This window comes from Pseudophryne corroboree, chromosome 1 (genome assembly GCF_028390025.1).
Source record: "Pseudophryne corroboree isolate aPseCor3 chromosome 1, aPseCor3.hap2, whole genome shotgun sequence".
NCBI lineage: Eukaryota > Metazoa > Chordata > Amphibia > Anura > Myobatrachidae > Pseudophryne > Pseudophryne corroboree.
Genome location: NC_086444.1, coordinates 1,155,944,183 through 1,155,967,703, shown reverse-complemented (window position 1 = coordinate 1,155,967,703; position 23,521 = coordinate 1,155,944,183).

The window sequence follows — 23,521 nt, the reverse complement described above, 5'->3', positions numbered from 1 at the left end:
CGGCTGTAGCTACCTCTGTGTCGGCACTCGGCAGTCCATCCATAATTGTATACCACCTACCCGTGGTTTTTTTTCTTTCTTTCTTCTTGATACATACTACTATAGTAGCTTACTGTAGCAGTCTGCGGTGCTGCTGAGCTGACAGTGTCCAGCAGGTCCGTCATCAGTCATCATTACCTAATAAATATATATCTACCTGTCCGGCTGCAGTACTAGTGATATTATATATACATATATATATTGATTTCATATCATTATCATCCAGTCTATATTAGCAGCAGACACAGTACGTTAGTCCACGGCTGTAGCTACCTCTGTGTCGGCACTCGGCAGTCCATCCATAATTGTATACCACCTACCCGTGGTTTTTTTTTCTTTCTTCTTGATACATACTACTATAGTAGCTTACTGTAGCAGTCTGCGGTGCTGCTGAGCTGACAGTGTCCAGCAGGTCCGTCATCAGTCATCATTACCTAATAAATATATATCTACCTGTCCGGCTGCAGTACTAGTGATATTATATATACATATATATATTGATTTCATATCATTATCATCCAGTCTATATTAGCAGCAGACACAGTACGTTAGTCCACGGCTGTAGCTACCTCTGTGTCGGCACTCGGCAGTCCATCCATAATTGTATACCACCTACCCGTGGTTTTTTTCTTTTCTTTCTTCTTGATACATACTACTATAGTAGCTTACTGTAGCAGTCTGCGGTGCTGCTGAGCTGACAGTGTCCAGCAGGTCCATCATCAGTCATCATTACCTAATAAATATATATCTACCTGTCCGGCTGCAGTACTAGTGATATTATATATACATATATATATTGATTTCATATCATTATCATCCAGTCTATATTAGCAGCAGACACAGTACGTTAGTCCACGGCTGTAGCTACCTCTGTGTCGGCACTCGGCAGTCCATCCATAATTGTATACCACCTACCCGTGATTTTTTTCTTTTCTTTCTTCTTGATACATACTACTATAGTAGCTTACTGTAGCAGTCTGCGGTGCTGCTGAGCTGACAGTGTCCAGCAGGTCCGTCATCAGTCATCATTACCTAATAAATATATATCTACCTGTCCGGCTGCAGTACTAGTGATATTATATATACATATATATATTGATTTCATATCATTATCATCCAGTCTATATTAGCAGCAGACACAGTACGGTAGTCCACGGCTGTAGCTACCTCTGTGTTGGCACTCGGCAGTCCATCCATAATTGTATACCACCTACCCGTGGGTTTTTTTTTCTTTCTTCTTGATACATACTACTATAGTAGCTTACTGTAGCAGTCTGCGGTGCTGCTGAGCTGACAGTGTCCAGCAGGTCCGACATCAGTCATCATTACCTAATAAATATATATCTACCTGTCCGGCTGCAGTACTAGTGATATTATATATACATATATATATTGATTTCATATCATTATCATCCAGTCTATATTAGCAGCAGACACAGTACGGTAGTCCACGGCTGTAGCTACCTCTGTGTCGGCACTCGGCAGTCCATCCATAATTGTATACCACCTACCCGTGGTTTTTTTTTCTTTCTTCTTGATACATACTACTATAGTAGCTTACTGTAGCAGTCTGCGGTGCTGCTGAGCTGACAGTGTCCAGCAGGTCCGTCATCAGTCATCATTACCTAATAAATATATATCTACCTGTCCGGCTGCAGTACTAGTGATATTATATATACATATATATATTGATTTCATATCATTATCATCCAGTCTATATTAGCAGCAGACACAGTACGGTAGTCCACGGCTGTAGCTACCTCTGTGTCGGCACTCGGCAGTCCATCCATAATTGTATACCACCTACCCGTGTTTTTTTTTTCTTTCTTCTTGATACATACTACTATAGTAGCTTACTGTAGCAGTCTGCGGTGCTGCTGAGCTGACAGTGTCCAGCAGGTCCGTCATCAGTCATCATTACCTAATAAATATATATCTACCTGTCCGGCTGCAGTACTAGTGATATTATATATACATATATATATTGATTTCATATCATTATCATCCAGTCTATATTAGCAGCAGACACAGTACGGTAGTCCACGGCTGTAGCTACCTCTGTGTCGGCACTCGGCAGTCCATCCATAAGTATACTAGTATCCATCCATCTCCATTGTTTACCTGAGGTGCCTTTTAGTTGTGCCTATTAAAATATGGAGAACAAAAATGTTGAGGTTCCAAAATTAGGGAAAGATCAAGATCCACTTCCACCTCATGCTGAAGCTGCTGCCACTAGTCATGGCCGAGACGATGAAATGCCAGCAACGTCGTCTGCCAAGGCCGATGCCCAATGTCATAGTACAGAGCATGTCAAATCCAAAACACCAAATATCAGTAAAAAAAGGACTCCAAAACCTAAAATAAAATTGTCGGAGGAGAAGCGTAAACTTGCCAATATGCCATTTACCACACGGAGTGGCAAGGAACGGCTTAGGCCCTGGCCTATGTTCATGGCTAGTGGTTCAGCTTCACATGAGGATGGAAGCACTCAGCCTCTCGCTAGAAAAATGAAAAGACTCAAGCTGGCAAAAGCACCGCAAAGAACTGTGCGTTCTTCGAAATCCCAAATCCACAAGGAGAGTCCAATTGTGTCGGTTGCGATGCCTGACCTTCCCAACACTGGACGTGAAGAGCATGCGCCTTCCACCATTTGCACGCCCCCTGCAAGTGCTGGAAGGAGCACCCGCAGTCCAGTTCCTGATAGTCAGATTGAAGATGTCAGTGTTGAAGTACACCAGGATGAGGAGGATATGGGTGTTGCTGGCGCTGGGGAGGAAATTGACCAGGAGGATTCTGATGGTGAGGTGGTTTGTTTAAGTCAGGCACCCGGGGAGACACCTGTTGTCCGTGGGAGGAATAGGGCCGTTGACATGCCTGGTGAAAATACCAAAAAAATCAGCTCTTCGGTGTGGAAGTATTTCACCAGAAATGCGGACAACATTTGTCAAGCCGTGTGTTGCCTTTGTCAAGCTGTAATAAGTAGGGGTAAGGACGTTAACCACCTCGGAACATCCTCCCTTATACGTCACCTGCAGCTCATTCATAATAAGTCAGTGACAAGTTCAAAAACTTTGGGCGACAGCGGAAGCAGTCCACTGACCAGTAAATCCCTTCCTCTTGTAACCAAGCTCACGCAAACCACCCCACCAACTCCCTCAGTGTCAATTTCCTCCTTCCCCAGGAATGCCAATAGTCCTGCTGGCCATGTCACTGGCAATTCTGACGAGTCCTCTCCTGCCTGGGATTCCTCCGATGCATCCTTGAGTGTAATGCCTACTGCTGCTGGCGCTGCTGTTGTTGCTGCTGGGAGTCGATCGTCATCCCAGAGGGGAAGTCGTAAGCCCACTTGTACTACTTCCAGTAAGCAATTGACTGTCCAACAGTCCTTTGCGAGGAAGATGAAATATCACAGCAGTCATCCTGCTGCAAAGCGGATAACTGAGGCCTTGACAACTATGTTGGTGTTAGACGTGCGTCCGGTATCCACCGTTAGTTCACAGGGAACTAGACAATTTATTGAGGCAGTGTGCCCCCGTTACCAAATACCATCTAGGTTCCACTTCTCTAGGCAGGCGATACCGAGAATGTACACGGACGTCAGAAAAAGACTCACCAGTGTCCTAAAAAATGCAGTTGTACCCAATGTCCACTTAACCACGGACATGTGGACAAGTGGAGCAGGGCAGGGTCAGGACTATATGACTGTGACAGCCCACTGGGTAGATGTATGGACTCCCGCCGCAAGAACAGCAGCGGCGGCACCAGTAGCAGCATCTCGCAAACGCCAACTCTTTCCTAGGCAGGCTACGCTTTGTATCACCGCTTTCCAGAATACGCACACAGCTGAAAACCTCTTACGGCAACTGAGGAAGATCATCGCGGAATGGCTTACCCCAATTGGACTCTCCTGTGGACAACGCCAGCAATATTGTGTGTGCATTAAATATGGGCAAATTCCAGCACGTCCCATGTTTTGCACATACCTTGAATTTGGTGGTGCAGAATTTTTTAAAAAACGACAGGGGCGTGCAAGAGATGCTGTCGGTGGCCAGAAGAATTGCGGGACACTTTCGGCGTACAGGCACCACGTACAGAAGACTGGAGCACCACCAAAAACAACTGAACCTGCCCTGCCATCATCTGAAGCAAGAAGTGGTAACGAGGTGGAATTCAACCCTCTATATGCTTCAGAGGTTGGAGGAGCAGCAAAAGGCCATTCAAGCCTATACAATTGAGCACGATATAGGAGGTGGAATGCACCTGTCTCAAGCGCAGTGGAGAATGATTTCAACGTTGTGCAAGGTTCTGCTGCCCTTTGAACTTGCCACACGTGAAGTCAGTTCAGACACTGCCAGCCTGAGTCAGGTCATTCCCCTCATCAGGCTTTTGCAGAAGAAGCTGGAGACATTGAAGGAGGAGCTAACACGGAGCGATTCCGCTAGGCATGTGGGACTTGTGGATGGAGCCCTTAATTCGCTTAACAAGGATTCACAGGTGGTCAATCTGTTGAAATCAGAGCACTACATTTTGGCCACCGTGCTCGATCCTAGATTTAAAGCCTACCTTGGATCTCTCTTTTCGGCAGACACAAGTCTGCTGGGGTTGAAAGACCTGCTGGTGAGAAAATTGTCAAGTCAAGCGGAACGCGACCTGTCAACATCTCCTCCTTCACATTCTCACGCAACTGGGGTTGCGAGGAAAAGGCTCAGAATTCCGAGCCCACCCGCTGGCGGTGATGCAGGGCAGTCTGGAGCGACTGCTGATGCTGACATCTGGTCCGGACTGAAGGACCTGACAACGATTACGGACATGTCGTCTACTGTCACTGCATATGATTCTCTCCCCATTGAAAGAATGGTGGAGGATTATATGAGTGACCGCATCCAAGTAGGCACGTCACACAGTCCGTACTTATACTGGCAGGAAAAAGAGGCAATTTGGAGGCCCTTGCACAAACTGGCTTTATTCTACCTAAGTTGCCCTCCCACAAGTGTGTACTCCGAAAGAGTGTTTAGTGCCGCCGCTCACCTTGTCAGCAATCGGCGTACGAGGTTACATCCAGAAAATGTGGAGAAGATGATGTTCATTAAAATGAATTATAATCAATTCCTCCGTGGAGACATTGACCAGCAGCAATTGCCTCCACAAAGTACACAGGGAGCTGAGATGGTGGATTCCAGTGGGGACGAATTGATAATCAGTGAGGAGGGGGATGTACACGGTGATATATCGGAGGATGATGATGAGGTGGACATCTTGCCTCTGTAGAGCCAGTTTGTGCAAGGAGAGATTAATTGCTTCTTTTTTGGTGGGGGTGCAAACCATCCCGTCATTTCAGTCACAGTCGTGTGGCAGACCCTGTCACTGAAATGATGGGTTGGTTAAAGTGTGCATGTCCTGTTTATACAACATAAGGGTGGGTGGGAGGGCCCAAGGACAATTCCATCTTGCACCTCTTTTTTCTTTAATTTTTCTTTGCGTCATGTGCTGTTTGGGGAGTGTTTTTTGGAAGGGCCATCCTGCGTGACACTGCAGTGCCACTCCTAGATGGGCCCGGTGTTTGTGTCGGCCACTAGGGTTGCTTATCTTACTCACACAGCTACCTCATTGCGCCTCTTTTTTTCTTTGCGTCATGTGCTGTTTGGGGAGTGTTTTTTGGAAGGGCCATCCTGCGTGACACTGCAGTGCCACTCCTAGATGGGCCCGGTGTTTGTGAAGGCCACTAGGGTCGCTTATCTTACTCACACAGCTACCTCATTGCGCCTCTTTTTTTCTTTGCGTCATGTGCTGTTTGGGGAGTGTTTTTTGGAAGGGCCATCCTGCGTGACACTGCAGTGCCACTCCTAGATGGGCCCGGTGTTTGTGTCGGCCACTAGGGTCGCTTATCTTACTCACACAGCTACCTCATTGCGCCTCTTTTTTTCTTTGCGTCATGTGCTGTTTGGGGAGTGTTTTTTGGAAGGGCCATCCTGCGTGACACTGCAGTGCCACTCCTAGATGGGCCCGGTGTTTGTGTCGGCCACTAGGGTCGCTTATCTTACTCACACAGCTACCTCATTGCGCCTCTTTTTTTCTTTGCGTCATGTGCTGTTTGGGGAGTGTTTTTTGGAAGGGCCATCCTGCGTGACACTGCAGTGCCACTCCTAGATGGGCCCGGTGTTTGTGTCGGCCACTAGGGTCGCTTATCTTACTCACACAGCTACCTCATTGCGCCTCTTTTTTTCTTTGCGTCATGTGCTGTTTGGGGAGTGTTTCTTGGAAGGGCCATCCTGCGTGACACTGCAGTGCCACTCCTAGATGGGCCCGGTGTTTGTGTCGGCCACTAGGGTCGCTTATCTTACTCACACAGCTACCTCATTGCGCCTCTTTTTTTCTTTGCGTCATGTGCTGTTTGGGGAGTGTTTTTTGGAAGGGCCATCCTGCGTGACACTGCAGTGCCACTCCTAGATGGGCCCAGTGTTTGTGTCGGCCACTAGGGTCGCTTATCTTACTCACACAGCTACCTCATTGCGCCTCTTTTTTTCTTTGCGTCATGTGCTGTTTGGGGAGTGTTTTTTGGAAGGGCCATCCTGCGTGACACTGCAGTGCCACTCCTAGATGGGCCCGGTGTTTGTGTCGGCCACTAGGGTCGCTTATCTTACTCACACAGCTACCTCATTGCGCCTCTTTTTTTCTTTGCGTCATGTGCTGTTTGGGGAGTGTTTTTTGGAAGGGCCATCCTGCGTGACACTGCAGTGCCACTCCTAGATGGGCCCGGTGTTTGTGTCGGCCACTAGGGTCGCTTATCTTACTCACACAGCTACCTCATTGCGCCTCTTTTTTTCTTTGCGTCATGTGCTGTTTGGGGAGTGTTTTTTGGAAGGGCCATCCTGCGTGACACTGCAGTGCCACTCCTAGATGGGCCCGGTGTTTGTGTCGGCCACTAGGGTCGCTTATCTTACTCACACAGCTACCTCATTGCGCCTCTTTTTTTCTTTGCGTCATGTGCTGTTTGGGGAGTGTTTCTTGGAAGGGCCATCCTGCGTGACACTGCAGTGCCACTCCTAGATGGGCCCGGTGTTTGTGTCGGCCACTAGGGTCGCTTATCTTACTCACACAGCTACCTCATTGCGCCTCTTTTTTTCTTTGCGTCATGTGCTGTTTGGGGAGTGTTTTTTGGAAGGGCCATCCTGCGTGACACTGCAGTGCCACTCCTAGATGGGCCCGGTGTTTGTGTCGGCCACTAGGGTCGCTTATCTTACTCACACAGCTACCTCATTGCGCCTCTTTTTTTCTTTGCGTCATGTGCTGTTTGGGGAGTGTTTTTTGGAAGGGCCATCCTGCGTGACACTGCAGTGCCACTCCTAGATGGGCCCGGTGTTTGTGTCGGCCACTAGGGTCGCTTATCTTACTCACACAGCTACCTCATTGCGCCTCTTTTTTTCTTTGCGTCATGTGCTGTTTGGGGAGTGTTTTTTGGAAGGGCCATCCTGCGTGACACTGCAGTGCCACTCCTAGATGGGGCAGGTGTTTGTGTCGGCCACTAGGGTCGCTTAGCTTAGTCATCCAGCGACCTCGGTGCAAATTTTAGGACTAAAAATAATATTGTGAGGTGTGAGGTATTCAGAATAGACTGAAAATGAGTGGAAATTATGGTTTTTGAGGTTAATAATACTTTGGGATCAAAATGACCCCCAAATTCTATGATTTAAGCTGTTTTTTAGGTTTTTTTGAAAAAAACACCCGAATCCAAAACACACCCGAATCCGAGAAAAAAAAATTCGGTGAGGTTTTGCCAAAACGCGGTCGAACCCAAAACACGGCCGCGGAACCGAACCCAAAACCAAAACACAAAACCCGAAAAATTTCCGGCGCTCATCTCTACTTACAAGTTCCTAGAATGGACATATTCTTAATGTTGCTTCTGTGCATGCACTGTATGCAAGAACTCGCCATTTGCATCCACAAAGAGACATACGGCCGCCTCAGCATGATTTCCCTACACAGCTGGCCTAGACTCCGGCTTGGCACCTTAGACAAGCTTGGATCTGGGTAATTAGTACCCACTCTCCCTCTCTCAGTGCCTCTCCTTACTTAAATGACCTAAGCAAATAGTGAGTGAATAACACACTCTTATTATTTATTAATACACATACAGTACACAATAATCGCAAATTTATGACTATACCAGGGGTTTACCACACTGGAAATGATTCACTCTTAGGTCCAGATTAGCCAGAGAAGACACAGAAATGGAAGCTTCGACACCCAGACAGACTCTTAGTCCTGCAGTAAGACAGACACCTCTCTGCTGTGGATCTGAATCTTTATGACCATTCTCTTGTTCTTGCCAGGGGCCTCCCATGGACATTCCTCAGTCCCCAGCTCACTTGCTCTGTGTGGCTCCTGCATGTCTGCTAACGCAGAATGCAAACCAATGAGATGCCTGCTGCCTGTATACAGGCAAAATGGCAAGAAGATATATTACGGTACACATAGCAGAGGCATGTTTACACAATACTACTCAATTTTATCAATGTGTACAATCCCACCTGACAATAATTAAGAATTACACAAGTGACTTCAAATAAATACATACATACATACATACATACATACATACATACATACATACATACAGTACATACATACATGGCTGACTCAATATACTTAATGTAAAAAGTTTAAAGGCCCATACACACTGGGCAATTTTGAGCTGAAAGCAGCTCACTTTTGTTGTTTTGAGCTGCTTTCAGCTCAAAACCGCCCAGTGTGTATGCCCCAGCGATGAGCGATGAACGCTGATGCGCGCCCCCACTTCATGAACGGCATGGCGAACGGCTTTCCATAGTGTCCTGCTATGGAAAGCCGTTCACCCCCGCTGACATCGCTGGGCAAGGGGGGAAATCTCTCAGTGTGTATGCACTGAGCGCTTTTCAGCCCAGTGATGTCAGCCATCATCTTTGTGCATACACGCTGGGGAAAAACGCCCAGTGTTTATGCACCTTAAAACAGTTGAGAACTTCACAAGTTCCTAGAATGGACATATTCTTAATGTTGCTTCTGTGCATGCACTGTATGCAAGAACTCGCCATTTGCATCCACAAAGAGACATACGGCCGCCTCAGCATGATTTCCCTACACAGCTGGCCTAGACTCCGGCTTGGCACCTTAGACAAGCTTGGATCTGGGTAATTAGTACCCACTCTCCCTCTCTCAGTGCCTCTCCTTACTTAAATGACCTAAGCAAATAGTGAGTGAATAACACACTCTTATTATTTATTAATACACATACAGTACACAATAATCGCAAATTTATGACTATACCAGGGGTTTACCACACTGGAAATGATTCACTCTTAGGTCCAGATTAGCCAGAGAAGACACAGAAATGGAAGCTTCGACACCCAGACAGACTCTTAGTCCTGCAGTAAGACAGACACCTCTCTGCTGTGGATCTGAATCTTTATGACCATTCTCTTGTTCTTGCCAGGGGCCTCCCATGGACATTCCTCAGTCCCCAGCTCACTTGCTCTGTGTGGCTCCTGCATGTCTGCTAACGCAGAATGCAAACCAATGAGATGCCTGCTGCCTGTATACAGGCAAAATGGCAAGAAGATATATTACGGTACACATAGCAGAGGCATGTTTACACAATACTACTCAATTTTATCAATGTGTACAATCCCACCTGACAATAATTAAGAATTACACAAGTGACTTCAAATAAATACATACATACATACATACATACATACATACATACATACATACAGTACATACATACATGGCTGACTCAATATACTTAATGTAAAAAGTTTAAAGGCCCATACACACTGGGCAATTTTGAGCTGAAAGCAGCTCACTTTTGTTGTTTTGAGCTGCTTTCAGCTCAAAACCGCCCAGTGTGTATGCCCCAGCGATGAGCGATGAACGCTGATGCGCGCCCCCACTTCATGAACGGCATGGCGAACGGCTTTCCATAGTGTCCTGCTATGGAAAGCCGTTCACCCCCGCTGACATCGCTGGGCAAGGGGGGAAATCTCTCAGTGTGTATGCACTGAGCGCTTTTCAGCCCAGTGATGTCAGCCATCATCTTTGTGCATACACGCTGGGGAAAAACGCCCAGTGTTTATGCACCTTAAAACAGTTGAGAAGCAGACCATGGGAGAGATTTACAAAACCTTCTAAAGAGGACAAGTGGAGTGGTGCCCATAGCAACCAAATCCAGATTCAACCACCACACACTGACAAGGTGAGAGCTGGATGAGGGAAGGGAAGTGAGGGGTCACAGAGACATGGAGAGTGAGGGATCAGAGAGCTGGTAACACTGCTATGGAGGCAGAGACATTGGGAGTGGGGATCGGGGGCTTATAACACTACTATGGCGGGAGGCAGAGACATAAAGAGTGAGGGATTAGGGGGCTGATAACACTGCTATGAGAGGAGGGGAGCAGATACATGGAGAGTGATGGCACTGCAATGGGGGGGGGCAGAGACATGGAGAGCGGGATTCAGGGGCTGATGACACTGCTATGGGGAGAGGGGGCAGAGACATGGAGAGTGGGGATCGGGGGCTTATAACACTACTATGGCGGGAGGCAGAGACATAAAGAGTGAGGGATTAGGGGGCTGATAACACTGCTATGAGGAGAGGGGAGCAGATACATGGAGAGTGATGGCACTGCAATGGGGGGGCAGAGACATGGAGAGCGGGATTCAGGGGCTGATGACACTGCTATGGGGAGAGGGGGCAGAGACATTGGGAGTGGGGATCGGGGGCTTATAACACTACTATGGCGGGAGGCAGAGACATAAAGAGTGAGGGATTAGGGGGCTGATAACACTGCTATGAGGAGAGGGGAGCAGATACATGGAGAGTGATGGCACTGCAATGGGGGGGCAGAGACATGGAGAGCAGGGTTCAGAGGAGGATGGCACTGCTATGGGGGGGCAGAGACATGGAGAGCGGGGTTCAGAGGACGATGGCACTGCTATGGGGGGCAGAGACATGGAGAGCGGGGGCTCAGGGAGCAGATAACACTGCTATGGGGGGGGAGGGGGCAGAGACATAAAGAGTGAGGGATTAGGGGGCTGATAACACTGCTATGAGGAGAGGGGAGCAGATACATGGAGAGTGATGGCACTGCTATGGAGGGGGGGGGGGCAGAGACATGGAGGGCAGGGTTCAGGGGCTGATAACACTGCTATGGGGGGGCAGAGACATGGGGAGCGGGGTTCAGGGGACGATGGCACTGCTATGGGGGGGCAGAGACATGGAGAGAGGGGCTCAGGGAGCAGATAACACTGCTATGGGGGGGAGGGGGCAGAGACATGGGGAGTGGGGGCACGGGCTGATAACACTGCTATGTGGAGAGGGGTGAGACAGATACATGGAGAGTGGGGGCACAGGGGAAATGACACTGCAGAACACACCCATGGGTGGAGCTAGACACGCCCTTTGGACAGAGCATGACACGCCCCCTCAATGGTGTGGCGTGCTACACCGCGCATTGCATTTTACTACCTACCATAATCTCCATCAAACTAGTTTTCCAAAGTAGGCAAATATAGTATGTATGCCCCAATCTCCTCTAAGCCCATGGGCCACTGCGGCCCACGGGCGGGACTGCGGGACAGTGCTCGAAAAGCATGTGGTTGTTCTGTCCCCCACCCACCTGGAGAGGGGGAGACCCAAGTGGAGGGTGGGTTGTCAAATTGTGAATATAATGCACTCATGGCTTTACGTTGCAGGGTGGCAGGACACCATGCTGTAACTTAAGGAAGGTCTTAAGAATCCCATCACCATGCTCCTGCCCACTTCACTGAAGACATGGCGGATGCAAGAAAGCTGCCTGCCTACCCCAATTCCAAATTCGGGGGGAGGCAGACAATTATGCTCACAGTATTTGCCTTTTTCTAGTATTTTTCTACTTTTCATACAATTTTCCTAGCCATGATGCATTATTTTGATACTGCCCGTGCATATTGTGCATCTCGTTATATTATACCATGAAGCTGGCACTACAGACGCCAAGGCTGCTGCAAAACAGGGAAAATAAACTAAAACAGAAAGTGTAGGCTCGGCTCGCAGAGAGGTTATAGTGTGTTCTGTGTGGGGGGCAGAGCTGGAAGGTACAATAAATTAACCACTGTGCGGTAAAGCCATTAGGGCATTGGAAAGTCGGGCAGTGACGTGGGTGCGGGCAGAGAGCCGGAGAAAGTGAAGGGAACAGAGACTGCGAGAGACCTGCCTGGAAAATGAAACAGGAACAGAGCACATGTACTAATTGATAGTGATGGAACTGGTTTTCCGAGTGCAAGATGTGTTTAGGTTTAAGTGGAAAATGTTTACACTGTAGTCAACACGAAGCCTGGATGCAAAGCAGACTGTGTAATTAGGGTGTTTGGGAATCCACATTGACTTGTAACAAGGTTTCCACGGATGAGTGTATTGTGGATACTGCATATTTCTATAAAGAGCCAGGTAGCAGAGAGAAAGACATGGGCGTCAGTCATTTATGAAGTCAACGTGCAAGGGCGACTGTGTGCCATCAGGACATCTCTAACCAGCAATGGCAGGCAAGGTGCATTAACACGGGAAATGGCATAAAACTCTAACAGTGGAAAATGGGGTTTGCTGCATCCGGAAGGAAGTCGGTCTTTGTGCACGTTTTCATGAAATCTACAAACAGCTAGAATAGGAAATATCATGTCACAGGAAAATGCATCCGTGTGCACAACAACCTCATATCAGTTATTATCAACATAAATAGGAATATCAAGAAACAGAAAAGTCTTAAGACAAAATCTACTGACAATTAAAAAATCTATTCTCATGGGAATGATGTATACGGTAGTAGATGTTTTTTTAAAAGAGGATGAAGATTCTGCAATGTACAAACAGAAAACGATGGAAGCTTGTCTGCCAATATTTCCCTTTCCTTTGTTCCCAATGTCTAATGTCTATGGGTGAGATATACTAAGCCTGGAGAGTGATAAAGTGGAGAGAAAGATAAAGTGTCAGCCAATCAGCTCCTAACTGTCATGTTACAGCCTGTGTTTGAAAAATGACAGGAGCAGATTGGTTGGTACTGTATCTCTCTTCAAGGCACATCTGCCCCTAAGTGTCATCCGCATCTCTGCCCTCTCTTCCTCTCCACACGTTCATTGCCTCTTCCAATCCTGTCTGTCCATCTCTAGCCTTCTAATCTTCAAACACTTCCTAAAAACTCATTTATTAATCCAAGCCTTCCACTCTAATAGGCCCTACACATTTGGTGATGTGCCGCCGAGGTGCCCGATGGCCGATATGGCCAGCAGGCGACCCGGCGGTGGAGGGGGGGAGTGAAGTTTCTTCACTCCCCCCGTCACCCGGCTCCATAGCAATGCTTGCTAATATGGACGAGATTGTCCATATTGGCCTGCATGTATAAGCGACACGGCACCAACGATGAACGAGCGCGGGGCCGCGCATCGTTCATCGTTGGTGCCTACACACTGAAAGATGAGAACGATATCTCATTCATTAATGAACTAGTTCATTCATATCTTTCAGTGTTATCGCCTAATGTGTAGGGCCCATAACTCCTAACTCTCCAGCCTCTGCATCCTACAGTTGTGCGGTTCCGGTATGAAAGATAGATAGTGTCTAGTTAGACAGTCAATAGATAGACACCATATGTTAGACAGACATTAGGTCGACAGGGTCAAAAGGGCGACAGGGTCAAAAGGGCGACATGAAAAGGGTCGACAAGTCAAAAGGTCGACAGGGTCAAAAGGTCGACATGAAAATGGTCGACATGAAAAAGGTAGACACCATGATTTTTGTGGTTTGTGTGGATAGTTTTGTCATCTGGGACCCCCAATTGTAGAAAGGCATACCCTCGCGGGGCTCGCTTCGCTCGCCACGCTTTGGGCACAGTGGCTCGCTGCGCTCGCCACAAGGTTTATAACCAACTCTATGCTGACATGGATAGAGAAAGTATGAAATAGTCCAAAAACATGTTACATAAAAAAAACATTTGTCTATCTTTTTTATGTCGACCATTTTCATGTCGACCTTTTGACCTGTCGACCTTTTTCACGTCGCCCTTTTGACCCTGTCGACCTTTTGACCCTGTCGACCTAATGTCTGTCTAACATATGGTGTCTGTCTATTGACTGTCTAACTAGACACTGTCTATCTATCAAACGGATAGGCAGTTGTGCTCCCATCTTCCCTTTTATAGATATACCCATAGTCCCACAAGAGTATAAGCTTGCAAGCAGGGTTGGACTGGCCCACAGGGGTACAGGGGAAACCACCGGTAGGCCCCACTGCCTGGAGGCCCACCCCCTCCTCTAGGGATCAGGTTCCAGACTGTGCTGTTACTAATCTAGTACATTATCTTGCATGCAATACAGTATTTACTGTATATATTTATCTAGGGGACCAACACTTGCAAAATGGTTAGGCAAACCAATGTGGCGGCTGGGAACGCCCCCTCTAGAGACTGGCCACACCCCTAAACATGGGCCCCTACCACTGTTTCTCCCCCGGTGGGCCCTACATGCCCCAGTCCAACACTGCTTGCAAGTAGGGCCCATGTTGCCTCTGCAGTGTCCAAGTAATTATGAAATCTGTAGATTAAAAAATTAGTTTTATGGGTTGGGTATGCATGACCGGCAGTTAGGAAACCGCCAGTTACCACAACGACGCCGGTATCCCAGCTTGCAGATGGCGGAGGGGGTTGTATAACGGAGCAAAGTCCCCTCGGTGGACACCCAAAAGTGGGAATAATCCCTGTTAGTCGGCATGCAGACTGTCGGAACTGTAAGGGGGGGAGGGGGGGCGGGATTCCGACAATGGCATTTTGCCCGGTGGCATCCTGACCGCCGGTTGCGTAACTACCACCCGTCCCTCTCTTTATGTATAGCACTATGAAGTCATTTTAATAATAATGTACTTCCCCTCGATTATACAAACACCTGTTGGAAGACCGTGTTTGACCAATATTCTGCATGTTAAATACTAGTTTAACAGCACACACCTTAGTTGGAAAGACAGACCACCAGTGATATAAAAATCATAGTGTTACAAAGGATATATTATATAGGATATATTACATTGTAAGGTTGCGCCAAATAATAGTTCTGCAAAACAGTTTCCCTGAGCTCCATTCCCATTAGATTAAAGGGGCGTTAATGAAAATAAAATCAAGAAGTGGGATATGTTTATGGCATTTGTCTGTATTGCCAAATTACGTACAGAAATTTTAGATCTGTAAAACACTTTCATTTTGCACCATTGACCTAACAGGGATTGTCTTGTGTTCTTATACTCATAATGGGATCCACTATGCATGGGCTATTTGCAGTTAAGGTCATTTAAATGTTACCATCTTGCAAGAACCAAATCACATTTATTTAGTTACTTTGATCAATGCTGTCTCATTTAATGAAAAGTTCCTTCAGTGAAATTATTTTAGAGATAAAGCCTCTGTGCTTTCAGCTTGCAACCTGCAGACCAGTAATTGCTCCTGGCAGTGACCATGGGAAAGGGATGACTCGTGAGATACAGATGGTGACTTTCATCTTCTTCCAAAATAAAGAAGAACTTTTTCTCATCTTGTATAGAGCCGGCTGCCTGCAAATCTCTTTATTTTACATCAGGTACAGTCTCCAATAATTGCACAGCCACAGTCTTCTCCATATACGTGGGTTTGGAGGAGTGAACAGTGGTGGGACAAGGTGTTTTGGCACCCAATACAGAGATCTTCTTGTCTACCTCACATGACTATAGATCAATTATGCGCCTAGTTCTTTTTAGCCAACAAATACCATGAGCACCACCACCACTTAATAACTACACACTTTAAACACACTGATGTGGGAATAAAAATTACCATGTTACATAGCAAATGATGGAAATAGGAGCATGTATCCCATTCCCAAACCAAATACCACTGGATTTTTAGTCCAAATGGTCATGGAGGGAGGCATATGCTACCAGGCCATGAGAACTCTCCAAGTTGGCAGTAAAACCAGGCCTTGGAGCAGGGGTGTATCTAGGAGCCTGAGTGCCCATGGCAAAATAAGGGACTGGCGCCCCCCCCCCCCCCCCGGGACACAGAGGGGGAGTTACAGGAGAGGGTGAGGGCAGGGAAACTGAGGCGTAGTTATGGGGAGGGTGAGGGCAGGGATACTGAGGGGGAGTTAGAGGGAGGGTAAGGGCAGTGACACTGAGGGGGAGTTAGAGGGAGTGTGAGGGCTGGGACGTTGAGGGGGAGTTAGTGGGAGGGTGTGGGCAGTGACGCTGAGTGGGAGTTAGAGGGAGGGTGAGGGCAGGGAAACTGAGGGGGAGTTAGAGGGAGGGTGAGGGCAGGGAAACTGAGGCGTAGTTATGGGGAGGATGAGGGCAGGGACACTGAGGGGGAGTTAGAGGGAGGGTAAGGGCAGTGACACTGAGGGGGTGTTAGAGGGAGTGTGAGGGCTGGGACATTGAGGGGGAGTTAGTGTGAGGGTGTGGGCAGTGACGCTGAGTGGGAGTTAGAGTGAGGGTGAGGGCAGGGACGCTGAGGGGGAGTTAGAGGGAGGGTGAGGGCAGTGACACTGAGTGGGAGTTAGAGGGATGGTGAGGGCAGGGACGCTGAGGGGGAGTTAGAGGGAGGGTGAGGGCAGTGACACTGAGGGGGAGTTAGAGGGAGGGTGAGGGCAGTGACGCTGAGGGGGAGTTAGAGTTGTTGGGGCTCTCATAGTGTAAATAAACATTAAAGATGCTTTTTTTTTTTATTACTACTGTCACCAACTGAAACTCAAATGTTAGGTACCTGAAAAAATGTACATTGTATGCCACACAATGTCCCCAATTCGCGTTATATGCCGCACTGTGCCCCCCACTGCACGTTATATGCCACACAGTGCCCCCACTGCACGTTATATCCCACACAGTGCCCCCACTGCACATTATATGCCACACAGTGCCCCCACTGCACATTATATGCCACACAGTGCCCCCAATGCACATGCCTGTGTCTGCTATACTGTGCGGAGACTTGCCCTTTTTCCCTATCAATACCAGTGGTGGCGCTGGTGCCAGTAGAGGAAGACGCATTGCTGGGCCGCGTCAGATATTTGGCAGGAGGGGGAGAGAGAGAGAGAAAGAGATGGGGGAGGGAGCGAGAGAGAGAGAGAGAGGATATCAGGGAGTAAGAGAGTAGTGAGAGAAAGATAGAGAGTGAGAGAGAGAGAGAGAGAGAGAGAGAGAGAGAAAGAGGAAGGGTGTCAGGGATATAGAGAGAAAGAGTAGCGAGAGAGGGGAGCTAGAGAGGTGCTAGAGAGAGAGAAATCCAGAGGCAGTTCTTCTTACCAACCCTAGCAGAAGCCTGGTCCTACAGCAGAGTTCACAATCACATCAGTAAGCCGGGCAAAACGGAGGCAGCTGAGGGGAATTGCTGGTTTCAACTACCAGGTTTCACTTTCTGTCCTACCGGTGTCACGCGCTGGGAGAGGAGAGAGGAGGAAGCCAATGTGTCCGGCACCGCATTACAATAAAGAAAACTCTGCATAAACTACAGTTCCCAGCAGCCCTTGCTTCTGTGAGCTCCGGCAGCAAAGGCTGCTGGGAGCTGTAGTTTATGCAGTTTCCTTTATAGTAATGTGGTGCAGCGCCGGACCCCGACGCCAATTACCGTGGCTGCCGCTGCTGCCTGCCAGTAAAAAAGGGGGACAAATGTGCTGCCTCTACAAAATGTATCTACCCACTGGCCGTAGGTGGCACCGTCGGGTTGCGCCCCTCCTCGGCTGGTGCCCCTGGCGAGTGCCATCCTGGCCAATGGGTAGATACGCCTCTGCCTTGGAGTTCTTTCCCAATTGACAAACAACACAGTCCATAGTGAAGGTATCAAAAATCTATCATGGATGGATATTGGATGCTGAGACGCACTTTGGGATTGACGGATAGCCAGAAGAGAGGTGCGGAGTCTAATGTGACGGTAGTTTTCACAATGGATCCTTGCAAAGCAGTTTGAACTTTGCTGCGCCTGCGCCAGACACTCGTGTTACAGCTTTTAGGTGGTAATTCAGACCTGATCGCTAGGCTGCATTTTCGTAAAAAGCGGGCGCTCAGGTCTAAACTGCGCATGCATATGCACTGTATTGCGCAGTTGGAATGAGTATTTAGCGTAGTGAGGCGTATGTTAGCAGAGTTGACAGACTGGGTTGAGGCCAAATGGGAGACTTGAGAACAGGGACAGGAACCGGGAGCAGGACACAGGAATGGCAGGACTGGAACAGAACACAAGGGTGACAGGAATCAGGAACGGAACCCAGGGGTGGTAGGACACACTGAGGATTTCACAAAGAAGCACTGAGGCTAAACGCTGGGGTATGGTATTGGAGCCTATACTCTGGCACAGGAAAGTGACCAGGAACTTTCTTATATAGGTGGAGTTTCAAATTTGGTGCAAGCGTGACACCGCCAGGCCCTTTAAATTTCAGTGTAGTGAGCGAGGGTCCCTATGGGAGCTACAGCCACATGCTAGGGGAGAAGAATCCACAGACACCCAGCCCACAGAGGAGAAGCAGCCAGCCAGAGTTACTGCAACGGGCACCGGTAAACACATGCCTGTGCCGGACGTGCTGCATATCCTGCAGCATGGTTATACCTTTGTTTGGATGTGGATAACTTACAGAGGTCCAGGGCTGCAAAGAGGGACCTAAAAGGATTCCTCCACCATGTACGTGCCCAGTGACCATGCATTTGCGAAAGCTCAGGTCATGCATATGCAACCGGGATCGCTATACCCACACCAGAGCAATGCTGAATTAAGTATCCATTCCCGCAAATAGCAGTGATTTTTACACTTAACAATCCAGCCTCGATGAGGATTAGGCCCCTTATAGCAGTGGCTGTATCAATGGATATTATTTTCACTAACAGCTATGGTTGTTGTTCTGCTACCTATCAAGAATTTTCCTCCAACAAAGTTTCTGGATCACAGAAGTAAGCAGGAGGCGTCTATTTCCACAAGACACCTCCTGTATCATTAGCATAATTAAACACAGCAGCTGAATGTACTGTGTGGGAGGCAGGATGTGGGAGAAAACACTGGGAATCGTGGCTCTGTTTTGAGAGGACGTGACTAATTTTAAAAAGACAGTAGTGCCATTTAATACAGTGTTATGATGTATATTTTATATTGTACACATTGATCAAAAAAAATATTTGTAAACAATTTTTGCAGCTTTTTCTTCAGGAATTAACACAAAAAGATGCTTGGGGCTATTAACTCATGAGCAATCCACGTAAAGCTGCCCATGGGAGAAGCAGCTGGTCCTGACAGCTACACTTGCAGCCCTAAACGTTTGCTCCTGCAACTTGTTGATTATCATAGCGAAACAGACACTTACAGGAAAATGCAGGCGCTTGAACTGAAAAGGAAAATTACTGGAGATAGGGGGTATGCGTGGTATAAATACAGTCTCACCTGCGCTACATCCCATTAGAATCTCTGCCTCAATTAGGTTCCTCTGCAAAGCAGTCACTAAGTCGGGTTCTGTTGCATAACTTGGGCAGAATCAAGTTCCGTAGAAGCATGGTCGAAACACCAACTTTCAGTGAACCGAGTGTCAAGCGTCTGCCTTTTCCTTTATTGCTCTTCTCCCTGATGTCCCATTGAGATCACAGGGCGTAATTCAGAGTTGATCGCAGCAGCAAATTTGTTTGCAGTTGGCCAAAACCATGTGCATTGCAGGGGGGGGGGAGCAGATATAACATTTGCAGAGAGAGTTAGATTAGGGTGGGTTATTTTGTTTCTGTGCAGGGTAAATACTGGCTGCTTTATTTTTACACTGCAATTTAGATTTCAGTTTAAACACACCCAGGGGCGGATTGGGAACAAAAAGCGGCCATGGAAAAATTTGTACTAGTGGCCCCGCATGGGCAGCAAGAGAGGTGTAAGGTCTAGCCGTGGGCCATGGCAGCAGCACCCTCCCCCCAAGACTTTCCAGATAGTGGGCATGTCCAGCATCAAGGGGGAAGTTAAAAAGAAATAAAATTAAATGTTATGAGCACAGAATTTAGGAAACTATATCATTCTTTAGAAAGATATATTTTCTTGCTTATTACACCAACCGTATCCCAATCACTATTCACTCAATCTTATATGTCAGCCAAGCAGGCAGAGAGAGCATACACTAGATCAGTGGTTACCAAACTGTGTGCCGCGGCAGCCTGGGGTGCCTCAGGACACTTGCAGGGGTGCCTTGGATTGGTGGTCCAGGACCAATCAAAATTATTTCTGGTCAATGTAATAGGCAAAACCAGTGCTGGTGGCTGTTAATCATAAAATATGTGGCCAAACAGAAGCAAATCTTGTTCCTAACCACATAATGGAACCTAAAGATGTAATTTAAACACAATTTTTGATTTAATATTCATTTCAAAATTTCTCGCTAAGACGTTTTTGGCCTAGGGGAGCCACGCATAAAATTCTGATACTCTAGGGTGCCATGATTCCAAAAAGTTTGGGAACCACTGCACTAGATCATCTGCAATCACAGGCTAAGCGGCAAAGTAATTTTCATATTTGCAAATTATTTTGCATCTTATTCATTATGTCAATAAAAAGGACCACATGTCCTCAAACAAAACAGGCCCCACGGGTGCGTCGGCCCACCGGGAATCTTCCCTGTATACCCTATGGCCAATCCGCCTCTGAACATACCCCACCCAAATCTAACTCTCTCTGCACACGTTACATCTGCCCCCCCTGCAGTGCACATGGGGGCTAATTCAGACCTGATCGCTGCTGTGCGGTCTGAACTGAGCGTGCGCCGGTGCCGCAGTGCACTGGCGCATGCCAGAGATGCGATCGGCATCTCTGCCCAGCGATCACCTCTGCCTGATTGACAGGCAGAGGCATTCGCGGGGTGGGCCGACGGGGTTGGGCCTCCGTTTTGGGGGCGCAGTCCGGGCAACGCAGGCGTGCTCGGACCGTGCGGGGGGTGGGTCACGGCGGCTGTGTGCTGTCACACGCAGCCACTGCGACTCAGAGAGCGACGGGTAGCTCCCTGCCAGCGAGCAGGAGCTGCGCTGGCAGGGAGCTACTCTTCAGGTACAAAAGCATCGCCACCGTGCAATGCTTTTGTACCTGTGCGGCGGCAGGAGGGCCAGACATGCGCGGCAGACTAGCTCTGTGCTGGGCGTCCCCCTGCATGTCAGGGTGGCTGATCGTAGCCGTGCAAAATTTTGCGATCAGGTCTGAATTAGGCCCATGGTTTTGTCCAACTGCTAACAAATTTGCTGCTGCAATCAACTCTGAATTAGGCCCATATATACAGTACCTCAGTTTCTTTCGAGGTCACTAAGCTATATAATAGTGAAAATGCGATCCAAATTCATCCAGTAGTTTTTGTTTGATGCATTGAACAGACAGACAAAAAAAAACTGAATTTTTTTTGTCTCCATAATTCATAAACAATCCGTAGATATATATTTATCAAAAAAATTGCTATGTATGGACAAAACCCTTACAGTTTTATTATTATGTATAGATTATAACCCCATACTTACATCAGACCTGCCACAACAAACAATAGGACTCCTATTGCGCATGGCATACTCTACTGTATCCACATTGCCTTACGACTCTGTTGTGTTTCTTTACCGATGACAAAGAAATGACAGCGGGAAGAAGAAAAGAGCATCCTAACAATATTCCAGCATTTATAATGCAACAAATTTGTCGGGTAATTCTAACTAAACCCCATTAAGATTTTTTTATTTTTAGGAAAACATTTCAAATATTTTTATGTGCATTTTTGTTCACACGCAACATATTTATTATTCATCACAATGAAAAATCAGAAAACATCTTCCCAATAACCTTATCTGAGGATAATTGCTTTGTGTGATGATTGTTCACAGTTGCTATAGTCACCAAATGGTATGCAAACGCAAAGTGTGTTGTTTATTGGAAAAGTACCTGCATTTGTCTTCCCATCTATCCAGCTTAAGGTTTTATGAAAATAGGCCACTTAGGAAATAGTAGAGCACAAAAACAATGCAGACATGCATTGCAGTGGATTCTAAATTAAATGGAAAGAGAAATTCACTTGCTTTATGTTGTTCAATGGCGCATTTGTGTTTAAAGTTGTTAATGATTTCCAGAAAGAGATATTTGTAGAATTAAGGCATTAGCATCAAAATCAATAAAATCTAGTCATGCATTCAAAACTGCTTTAAAAAAAAAAAAATATATATATATATATATATATAATATCTATCTGAAAATAGAGGAAGAAACAACAGAGCGCCTATAGTGTAGTATCCTTTAAAACAGTTTGTCACACGCAAGAATAATATTGCGTACCGGATTACGGCTTGACACAATGCCTATCGATCCCCTGGTCTTTTAGTCCACGTCTCTGTCGGAATCTCCCTGGATCTGCTGTCTAAGTGGACAACAGGTTCTGGCTGTCCTTTAACAATTCCATGATGACATCAATTGTGGCAAAGACAGTAGTAATTGAATGCCCAGAAAGCATTAGGTGTGGGTTCAGGCCTAGAGATGAGCGGGTTCGGTTTCTCTGAATCCGAACCCGCCAGAACTTCATGTTTTTTTTCACGGGTCCGAGCGACTCGGATCTTCCCGCCTTGCTCGGTTAACCCGAGCGCGCCCGAACGTCATCATGACGCTGTCGGATTCTCGCGAGGCTCGGATTCTATCGCGAGACTCGGATTCTATATAAGGAGCCGCGCGTCGCCGTCATTTTCACACGTGCATTGAGATTGATAGGGAGAGGACGTGGCTGGCGTCCTCTCCATTTAGATTATAAGAGACTGAGAGAGATTTACTGGAGCTGACTAGGAGGAGTACTGTTACTGTAGAAGTGTAGAGACTGAGTGGAGAGAGTTTACTAGTGAGGACAGTGCAGTTTACTTTATAATCCGTTCTCTGCCTGAAAAAAGCGATACACAGCACACAGTGACTCAGTCACATACCATATCTGTGTGCACTGCTCAGGCTCAGGCCAGTGTGCTGCATCATCTATTATCTATATATAATATTATATATATCTGTCTGACTGCTCAGCTCACACAGCTTATAATTGTGGGGGAGACTGGGGAGCACTACTGCAGTGCCAGTTATAGGTTATAGCAGGAGCCAGGAGTACATAATATATTATATAGTGAGTGACCACCAGACACACAGTGCAGTTTATTTAATATATCCGTTCTCTGCCTGAAAAAAGCGATACACACAGTGACTCAGTCAGTCACATACCATATCTGTGTGCACTGCTCAGGCTCAGGCCAGTGTGCTGCATCATCTATATATATTATATATCTGTCTGACTGCTCAGCTCACACAGCTTATAATTGTGGGGGAGACTGGGGAGCACTACTGCAGTGCCAGTTATAGGTTATAGCAGGAGCCAGGAGTACATAATATTATATTAAAATTAAACAGTGCACACTTTTGCTGCAGGAGTGCCACTGCCAGTGTGACTAGTGACC